Raw genomic sequence first — 10,561 nt, 5'->3', positions numbered from 1 at the left:
CCGAGGATCAAAGGTCTGTTCTCTACTAGTGTGAGTTACCTCCCTATGTCATTGCTTGTCCAGCATCTTTCTTTCTTCCCTCAAAATCCAGAGGGCGAAAATCAATGCGTTTGTCTTTTGTTTTTTAGCCGGCTTTGTTTTGGATCTGTTGCTGCTTTCAATTGGTTTTGATGAAAAGAGTAGTTTCAAAGAAACAGATGAAGCCAATTTGCAGAGCAAAGGGGCCAGATAAGTGGCGATCTTTGCATTGAAGGTTGGCAACACCAAAACAGAAAATCTTTGCATTGAAGGCTGTCCCTAGTGTAGTCTCGATGTTGAGTTCAGTGGAGGGGTCCCTGTTGCTAGCTGCAGGAGAACTTCTGGAGCCGCGCTGGCTGGAAAATATGTTTAGGCCCCATTAGGCTGTGTTTTGGTTGTGGCTTGTTTGTGAATGGTGAGACTGTGTTCATTATAATGTTTCTGGTCTGGTTTCTTATGGACTGGTGACCTGTACTTTCTTCTATAATGAAATGAAACTCAGTGTTATTGCTGTAAGACTTTCAGGACTACCTAATTATTCTAGTAGCTCCTCATAATATACTCTGTTATGACTGCATATCCATGGTCTGCAATGCTAACAGCACTCACAAATTATCAGGTGGATAAATTAAAGGTTTTGGCAGATTCCCTGGCAAGTTCATCCTCCAAAGCAGAGCAGCGTATTTTGGAGCACAGGTTTTGCTTCTGAAATTGTTTTCCTGTGAAATATTTTGTTATGGCACTTAGACAGTCTCGTTTGAACAAAATGTATTTTATCCTTGGATGTTTGCTTCGGTTTTATTCTTTGGTTGAAACTCTTTCTCCTTTATCATATATTACTTGCTCACAATTTCTTTTTATCATCAAGGACTCGGTTCAAAATCAGTTAAATTTCTTGCGTGTGTTTAAGCAACATGATTGAAAAAACTACTACATTATGATTGCTTTGACATTGTGAATTACTGAATTTGTATTGTGCCAGTCTTAGAACTAGCACATTTTTTTCTGGTTTCTAGTGGTATCTGGACTTTAAGATACTTATTAGTACTTGCAATGAACAACCTTCAATGCCGAGTGTATGTGGTTGTCGGCCATCGTGCTGTTTTATTTGTTGCAGGTTTTGGAAACCTCCCCGTGCAGGGGAGGTGCTGCCGAAATTTAGATTTGACACTATTATGTTCCTTTTATTGTAGGAGAGGCTATTGTAACGTCCTCGACTCGTCACTTTGCAGGACAGCAAGGTGAGGCATAAAAGACCCTTCTTTCCGTATCATGTTCGTATATCACGTAACCTAGCTAGGCATCTCCGGTTCGAAAGAGATACGGTTAGAAATATGCAGATCTCTGCATACCTATAACCGTATCTGTTTCGAATTGTCCACGTTTTTTGGATAGCCTGAGGATGTGTAGATGCGGTTAGTTTTCATGCTCTATTTCGATCCGTGATAGAGTTTCGGCAGCATCTCACTATTGTTCTCCAGATACACAATCTCCCTTCTAGGACGTGTATTTGGAGAATAGCGAGGATGTGCTGCCGAAATTCTGTCTTGGATAGGAGTAGAGCATGGAAACTAACCTCATCTATACATCCTCGGGTGGGATTAGGACATATCTTCACCTATTAGAACGTGTAGATGCAACGTGATTTTTTTATATTATTCGCTGATATGCTAGAGGATGGATGACCGTGAGTGGATGTACACGGGCCGCTCTAGACAGACTTCGTTGACCGAAGTATGGATTGACAAGATCGATGCTTTCTTGGAACGGGCATTTGCAAGGGTTAAAGGAGCTCAAGAACTTGGGCTTCTGACAGTTCTATCCCATTAGTGTTGACTGCAATATAGTTCGTCATACACCTTATAGTGCAGATTGAATACTTTGACTTAGAGAACTTTAGATGTTAGGGAAAAATGATTCAGCAGGAGGAGAGACACTAGATGAAGCCTTCTGCTACTACTAATGTTATTGGCAGACTGAAAAAATGTAAATTAAACACGTAGGTCCATAATTAATTAACTGTGTAGCGTGTTAATTTAGTGCTCCCTGTTGATGCGACACATCTGAGAGCCTATTTGGTTTTTATCTGCAGTTTTTTGCTTTTCGCTTAGAAGCTGACTTTCTAGATTTTGACTTTTTTTATCTGTGGTTAGAAATTAAGCTAATTAATGAAATTCCCCGCAGTCATACCAAACCTTATTACAAATATATACGGTTCTGTCACTGGCAGCTAAGGGTAGCTGATGGTCCATGATCGACTATGTACGTGACAGCAAATCGCTTCCAGAGATAGTGCAGTGAATCAATGTCATAGCAGCCTATTTTGGTTGAAAGCAACGTTAGAGCTACTTACAGAATGAAGATAGCAAGCCATGGCTACCTCCTGCAACTTTTATTTTGTTTTTGAACATAACTTGCGAATTTCTTGCTCCATTCTGTCAAGTAATTTAAAAGATTATTATCAACAAGAACATCAGAAATAGTCTAAATACTGTTGTCATTGACCACCTACGCGTGGACGACTGTCCTTTGTCAGTCTAGTGGACAAATGGACAAAACTGGTTTTGAATACACAGTTAGCAAAAATAATTGGCCAGCAGCTAGTTGTCTTTGTTTGATAGTGAAACAAAGCTGCCAAGTTAAAACATGTTTCACATTCTGTTTATAGTTTTATATTTATAGTTGACCCAGACACTAGATGAAGCTAAAGTATGGGTCAAATTGAATCTATTATCATGTTGAATTTAACAAAAATATATATGTTTTATTGTCAGTAAACATTGCTAGAGTTGTTAGTACTAACCTATATATCATTTTCCTGCAACTTAAATTGGAAGCTAACACCATTTCGAATACTTCTCTTTTGTGTAGAATCAATCGGCGGCATCAAATAATCAGTCTCAAGACCCAGATTTGTCGCAGTGGTTCCAAGGGCCTCCGCAGTGATTGCATTTGCATTTGTGGCTTATTGTAACTTAGTTGTGACTTGTGATGATGGTTTATTGTGAATTGTGAAGATGGTTTATTGTGAATTATGACGATGGTTTATTATGCCTATGACATATAATTATGCCTGTGATGATGGTTTGTTGTGAATTGTGATTGTTTATTATGAATTGAGAGGGGTCCGTTATACGTGACAGATTAGTAAAAAAAGGGGGGGTCTTGGTCGCTTTGCCGAGTGTAACACTCGGCAAAGAGCGGAGTTGCTGAGTGTCAAGGCAAAACACTCGGCGAAGAGGCCATTTTCTGTTATTCTGGGAACCTTCTTTGCTGAGTGTTTTGGTTTTACCGAGTGTATTCTAATGGACAGTCGGCAAAATGACCATAAAATCTGGTCGTTGAGCAAGTGTTTGCCGAGTGTTTTGGGCGTGACACTCGGCAAAGTGTCTAAACTTTACCGAGTGTTTGGGGTTGGACACTCGGCAAACTTTAGAAACTTTGCCAAGTGTTTTGGGCTTGACACTCGGCAAAGTTGAGAAACTTTGCTGAGTGCTTTTCCATCGTGCACTTGGCAAAAGCGTCGTCACCGTGCCATCCCATTAACTTTTTTTGCCGAGAGTTTATTTTTGCCGAGTGTTTATTGACACTCGGCAAGCGCGATAAAAACACTCAGGCAAATAGCCGTTTGCTGATATTGTAGATGTCGTGTTCTCTATGCCGAGTGTTACACTCGGCAAAGCCTTTGCCGAGTGTTTTTTAGCCTTTGGCACTTGGCAAAGCTACTGTATCCCGTAGTGTTGCTCTGCTTCTCATGGTCACAGGCAATTTCTCCTTTCTCTCCCTATTTTCTCTCTCCGTCTCGACCGGTGTTCCAGGCAGGAGACCGATGCCGGCCGCCGCCGCCCGTCCATGCCAGGCCGCCATCGATATGCCGCCCATCACCAAGCGCTCCGCACCTCCCTATGTCCCACCGCTCCCTACGCATCACCCCAGACCAACCCTACAACTGTCTGCTAGCGCCGTTGGCCAGCGGTGAGGCCGGGTCATCCCCAGGTGAAGGCTCCCACAGTCCAAGACGCGCGCCCACCTCCGAAGCCTCAGCCTGCGGCAACATCCTCCCCCCAGAACTAAGGTGAGGCTTCAAGACACCCATATTCAGGATTGATTTGTAGATTCAATGGGTATAGTGTTAACTTAGGGTTTATAGGAGTACGAAACAGTGATTCTCTTATGTGCTTGTGCTATGGATTGCAATCGGAGTGATGTAGTTACCGGGTATGCATCATTATTTACTCTTTGTTGTACAAATATATCTTACTATGACTAGTTGTATGGTATGCGTGTAGTGTTCTAACTCTGTAATGGGTGTTTTTTTAGGCTCGATGCAGGAGCTTGAGCTTAGTTTAGTGCCTGTAGATGGTGGCATTCTAGAACAGCCACAGGGACATGTCGTTAATTGGGATGAATTATGGATTGAGGAAAGGCAAGATGATGAAGGGGAAGGAAGGTTAGAAATTTTCAATGAGGATGAGCTGTATCGTTTGCTAGGCCTGAGAATCGAGGATGATCATGGCCAGGGTGCTGCTAATGCTACTTCAAATGATGATCAAGCTACCGCAAACAATGGTAGTACAGTCCCTGATGTTGACACTAGAGATGCAGCTATCCTTGTTGATGATGCAATACCGGAGAAGAGGGTGATGGTGTAGGACCCTAACAAACCATGCATGGATATTGGCACTGTGTACCCCAACATGGTTGAGTTTAGATTGGTGGTGAGGCTAGTTTGCCATTAATAAAGAGTTTGCACTACACACTGTGAAAACAAACATAGAGAGGTTTATTGGGAAGTGTATGGCACCAGATTGCCCATGGCATATTAATGGTTGAAAACAACGTCATTCAAAAACTATTATGGTATACAGAATTTTTTTTGTTATATGAATATGACTTCTTTTTTTGAGTTATGGCAATGTTCTAATTTATGTAATAATGAAGGTTACAGCTCTGATTGCTCAACATAATTGTTCATCTAGTGTGAGGAGACTTACTACTACACCCACTGATGCCTGGGTTGCTTCAAGGGGTATCAAGCACCTTAGGAAGGACCCAAATATGGGCCCAAAAGAATTAAAGAAGCAGTTGCAAGATGACCACAAATGTAAAATTCACTATGACACCGTTTGTAAGGGGAGACATATTGCAATGAAAGAGTTGTTTGGCAGCTGGGAGGAAAGCTTCCAAATGCTCTACAATTGGAGGGCAGAGGTTCTGAAGCACTCACCAAACAGTGTCATTGAGATTGACATCAAGATGGTTGATGGCAAGGTACACTTTCATAGGTTCTTTTGTGCTTTAAGCCCTTGTATTGAGGGTTTTCTAGAGGGATGCAGGCCTTACCTTAGTATAGACTCCACTGCGTTGAATGGTAGATTGTGTGGACACTTAGCAGCAGCCACTGCTCTAGATGGACACAATTGGATGTATCCTATTGCATTTCACTACTAGAAACTCGAATCTTTCTGTGTGTACAAAAACCCATAGAAAAATTCGAATACCCACGGAAAAATATTTTTTTCTGACGGTGTACCGTCAGAAAATAACACATAGAAATAGAATGACAGAAAAATTCAAATTTTTCTGTGGGTTCACCAGTTAGAAACAATTTTTCTGTGGGTCTCACATGCACAGAAAATTGTCTTCGCCCAGATTAAAACTAATTTTTCTGTGTGTTAATCCACACAGAAAAAAGAAATAAACGCACAGAAAAAACACATGTTTTTTCTATCGGTCTAGGTGAACTCACAGAAAAATTCATTTTCGCCCAGATTAAAAATGATATTTGTGTGTAGCCAGCCTCACAGGAAAAAGAGTTAAACACACAAAAAATATTTTAAAACAGTAGCAACAGCATATTAAAATATATATTTTCCCTACAGTAATTTATGTGCATGACCAATAAGGTTTCATTCAAATAATACACAAATCAGTAGTTCATCATGAATGGAGTCAACACTTATGTCAAAAATAGAATCAGTCTGATCTATCAGCACTTATATCATATATACATATATGATATCTAATCATCTACATGTTCAACATGAATACTACAATGAAGGACTGAGGAGAGGAGGAACCAGGCACCAAAGCAGAAGGGCTCCCACCACCTCCAGCTAGTGGTGGCACCACAGCACGGCGGACTGGGCACTAGGGTGGCTGTTGGCAGCGTGAGGGCGCAGGCCGCAGGGGCATCGTGGTGTCGGGGGCTGAGGGCCGCCGCCGCTAGGATCGATTCCGTGGAAGGAGGCGTCATGGTCACGTCCTTGCGTGAGGCTCTCAAGGTCAGGGGAGGCAGTAGGGGAAGGAGAAAGAAACTGCTTCACCTTCCACTCCATCTCTACCTGTTAAGCAAAGACATATTTTTAGTCAACAAAAAAACACTAGTATTGTAAGAAGTTTGCCTTTTTATTGAGCATAGTGGGGACTGCTCAGTACCTTTCATTTCAGGTCACAAGCCAATTTGATTTGTACCTAAATGGAAATGAAAACTCAAAATATTCCACTGATTGGGGAGGCATCAAATAAAAATGACCCATGGGGCAAATCAGAAAATACATGGGACAAGAGAAAAGGAGATGGAAGGTGATGGTGCCTAGGAGAAGAAAGTTTGGTGATGGCCATGGCAATTGGGAGCATCCCAGCAACTAGAATAGGCAAAAAGAAGGCAGATGGTAACTGCCAATGGGAAGAGCAGCCAAGCACTTACAAAAAGAAGAAGACAAATGCTGATCATGATTCCTCCTATAATAATGTGATGCCACCATCAGGCAATGCTTGGAATGCTGGAGATGGAATTAGAAGACCAAATGCCAAGTCTAATGTAGGATCCAGACAAGCAAACAAAATTACTTCTAGCCTTCACAAAGTAGTACAGCTGCAAGAGACAGGAAGAACTTACAAATCTACAAGTGCAAAAGAAATGACAGGCAGGTAGTGACCATCTCCTAGAAATTTCACATTTAAGAGTATATAATTACCAAAATTTCATAGAAGAAATGCCACACAGGCAGTGACCATCTCTAAAATTTCACATTTGAAAGTATATAATTACCAAAATTTCACAGAAGAAATACCACAAGACAGTGACCATCTCCAGAAATTTCACATTTGAAAGTATTACCTAAGTTTCGCAGTCCAAGGCAACAAATATATGATTTGCATGCAAAAAGTCATGTTCTTCTACAAATAGCAGTACAAAAAGTCATGTTCTTCTACAATTAGATTACTATAAGTATGATGGCTGCAGTCACTAATATGTATATCACAGAAAAAAGAGGCAAACCTGTTCAACTGTTAGTAAAAGTTGCCTCCTCTGGAATCTTAGAAATTCCAGATGACAATAGGTGATGAGAACGTTCACGTGTGTTGTACAATTTATCCCTGACATCACCAAGTATGACACGATATGGTTCATTTGGAGGGACTTGCTTCCAGAATTCTACGAGCAACAAAGCAACAATGCTCAATTAGTAATATAAACCTTTGAACAAATGCAGTAAGCCTCTTTGCATGGAAAAATGTAATAAATCATCCACTCTACAAGAGAATGTAGGGTGTAGCATCCAAGTTGCTGATTAGGGCTCTGTTTGGTATTGTGGTGGTGGCTCTAATAAGACACTTAGTTCTAATTTTGGATGTTGCTAGTTTGAAAATCTATTTGAATCTATAACGGTAAAAATCCTGCAGATTAGACTCCAACCACAGAGCCTCATAACACAAGCACACCCTAAAAGGAGTAACCAAACTGAGGGCACAAATATTGAGATTATACTAGTCAACATAGTGATGCATCCATGTTAGGAGTAGGACATAAAAATATATTCAAGTCTATTGAGGAACTATAGTACAATAGATTAATGATTCAAATGAAAGAGGTTTGTAGCCTCCAGAACATATTTCGAAGCTTCTCTCACCTAGCTTTGCTACGTAGGATGTATTAAATTGAAATTATTTTCTACGGACTCAATTTTAGCTGCTTTGACCTAACATATGTAGTTTCTAAAATATCTGATGAGTTCAAGCTTGACTGTGTATCAAAACCATATATAAATTATAAATGGCAATTAGCATGCACACTTTTCTTGAATTAGTATGCATACTTTTTGTAGTGCATATGCACTAATGCATATTAAGTGCAATGTAGAGTGTTCAGGGAATTCAAAAGGTATACAAAATCAAGGATGTGGTTAGCCATTAAACATAATCCCACGGTGAACCATAGACAATAAGAATAAAAATACAAAAATGGCATACTTAAAAGGTTATTATCCACATAGGCACAGTAACGGCATCCTTCAGAGTTAATTGTCTGTACAGTTTTTCAGATCAGAACTCTCATTTAAGTGAATAACTTCACATGGCCAAAGCAGAAAAAAGCAAGAATAATAAGCAAATCAACATATATGCAGTTTAATCCAAATTCCCTTGTTAGATTACAACTCTGTTACCTATATAGTGCTTTGCAGCTTTTCTTGAAGAGCGATGTAGTTCATCTGCATGGATCCGAATCCGAGAGAGGGAGGGATGGCCCCGGGGAAGAAGGCCAAGGAGGGGCAGCGCCGGGGAAGAAGATGGCCGGGGAGGGGCGGCACCGGGGACCACCACCACCACGCCAACACCACGAAGCCCGCCGCCACGCCGCACGTCGCCCGCCGCCCACCACCACCAGAGCCCAGATCCGGTCGCCACTGGCCTCCACCGGTCGGATCCGGGAGAGGGAGGGCCGGATCCAAGAGAGGGAGGGGCGACGCCGGGGAAGAAGGCCGGGGAGGGGTGGCGTCGGGGATCACCACCACCACGCCAGCACCACGAAGCCCACCACCATGCCACACGCCACCCGCCACCACCAGAGCCCAGATCCAGCCGCCATCGGCCTCCACTGGCCGGATCCGGGAGAGGGAGGGCCGGATCCAGGAGAGGGAGGGGCGGCGCCGGGGAAGAAGAAGGCCGGGGAGGGGTGGCGCCAGGGAAGAAGGGGAGAAGAAGGGGAGGGGTGGCAGCAGGGAGGGGAGGGGCGCTGGGGGCCGGGTGCTGGGGAAGAAGAAGTGAGGGGCGCTGGGGTCCGGGTGTGGAGGAAGAAGAAGGGAGGGGGAGGGGGCGCTGGGGTTTGGGTGCGGAGGAAGACGGGTGTGGAGGAATCAGAAGGGAGGGGGAGGGGCGCTGGGGTAAGAAGAAGGGAGGGGGAGGGGGCGCTGGGGTTCGGGTGTGGGATGGGTGCAGGACGAAGACTGAGACTTTCTTTGTTTTTTTATTTATTTTTTCTGTGCGTGCATATATTTTTTCGGTGTGTTTTTAAAGAACCAACAAAATAAATTATATTTTTCTATGAGTGCTTATTTTTCCGTGTGTGTATTGTCATGCATAGAAAAATCATACAATTATTCTGTGGGTTTTCGTATTTTTCTGTCGGGATATTTTGAAACCAACAGAATAATTGTAAGTTTTCTATGCGTACCGAAAAAAACGCACAGAAAAATTCATCATCCATAGAAATATTCGAGTTTCCAGTAGTGTTTGGCTTCATAGATGGTGAGACAATAGAAAATTGGGAATAGTTTATGACTCAGTTGCATAAGGCCATAGGAGACCTACCTGTTCTTGCTTTTTGCACTGATGCATGCAAAGGTCTAGAGAAAGTTGTTAAAAATATGTTTCCTCATGCTGAACATAGAGAGTGTTTTAGGCATCTTATGTAGAATTTCATTAAGAAGTTTGGGGGTGATGTTTTTTCGAAGATGTATCCTACAACTCGAGCATATAGAGTTGAAGTATTTCAATATTTCTTCAAATTTGTTAGAGAGGCTAGCGATCTAGTGATGGAATGGCTTGACAATCATCATAAATTGTTGTGGATGAGAAGTGCATTTAACCCTGAAATCAAGTGTGACTATATAACCAACAACCTTGCTGAATGTTTTAATAATTGGAACAAGGACTGGAAGGACCTTCCTATAGTTGATCTTGCTGATAAAATTAGGGAGATGCTAATAGTATTGTGGAGGAAGAGAAGGTAGATTGGACAAAAGCTTAGTGGGAGAATTTTACCTACAGTCATACATCAGCTGAAAATGAGAACCAGAGGCTTGGGTCACTTGACAGTTATCACCTCTGATAGTGTTGCAGTAGAGATATGGCAAATTAATAGCATCCATAACAGGCATGTAGTGAAGACTTATCTCCGTGAGTGCACATGCCTTGAGTTTCTTTAGTTTCTGTGACTTACATCTACTAAATGGGACAAATAAGCTACAAATGCCTAAATTGTTCTAACTTGTAGGAAAAGAAAGCCTAGGACAAATACAACCAAGTATGGGAAGAATGGTAACAAGAAAACTAAAAAAGCTACTGAAAATACTCCTGTCTAGTCTGAAATGATGTTGTCCATGCTGAAAATGCTGCTGTCCAGCTAGAAAATGCTGCTGAAAATACTCCTGTACAGGCTCAAAATGTTGTCGTCCATGCTGAAAATACTCCTGTACATGCTGAAAATGTTGCCACAGCTAAGGCCAATATTTTGTCAACAAGTCCAGAAAGGTTTACT

The 10,561-nt window shown here is 42.0% G+C and overlaps 1 non-coding gene and 1 pseudogene across 1 annotated transcript; both read left to right on the top strand.

The window, feature by feature from the left end:
• The first annotated feature begins 213 nt into the window (after positions 1-213).
• LOC136502389 (small nucleolar RNA snoR86) lies at positions 214-286 on the top strand. The gene has a single exon (XR_010770539.1). It is a non-coding gene; the product is annotated as a small nucleolar RNA snoR86 (small nucleolar RNA).
• Positions 287-4,204: 3,918 nt separating this feature from the next.
• LOC136499890 (uncharacterized) lies at positions 4,205-10,229 on the top strand (annotated as a pseudogene).
• The last annotated feature ends 332 nt before the right edge of the window (positions 10,230-10,561 follow it).

Source organism: Miscanthus floridulus, chromosome 13 (assembly GCF_019320115.1).
Source record: "Miscanthus floridulus cultivar M001 chromosome 13, ASM1932011v1, whole genome shotgun sequence".
Lineage (NCBI taxonomy): Eukaryota > Viridiplantae > Streptophyta > Magnoliopsida > Poales > Poaceae > Miscanthus > Miscanthus floridulus.
The sequence above is the reverse complement of the archived record's forward strand: the minus strand, read 5'-3'. Positions and strand labels throughout refer to the sequence as shown.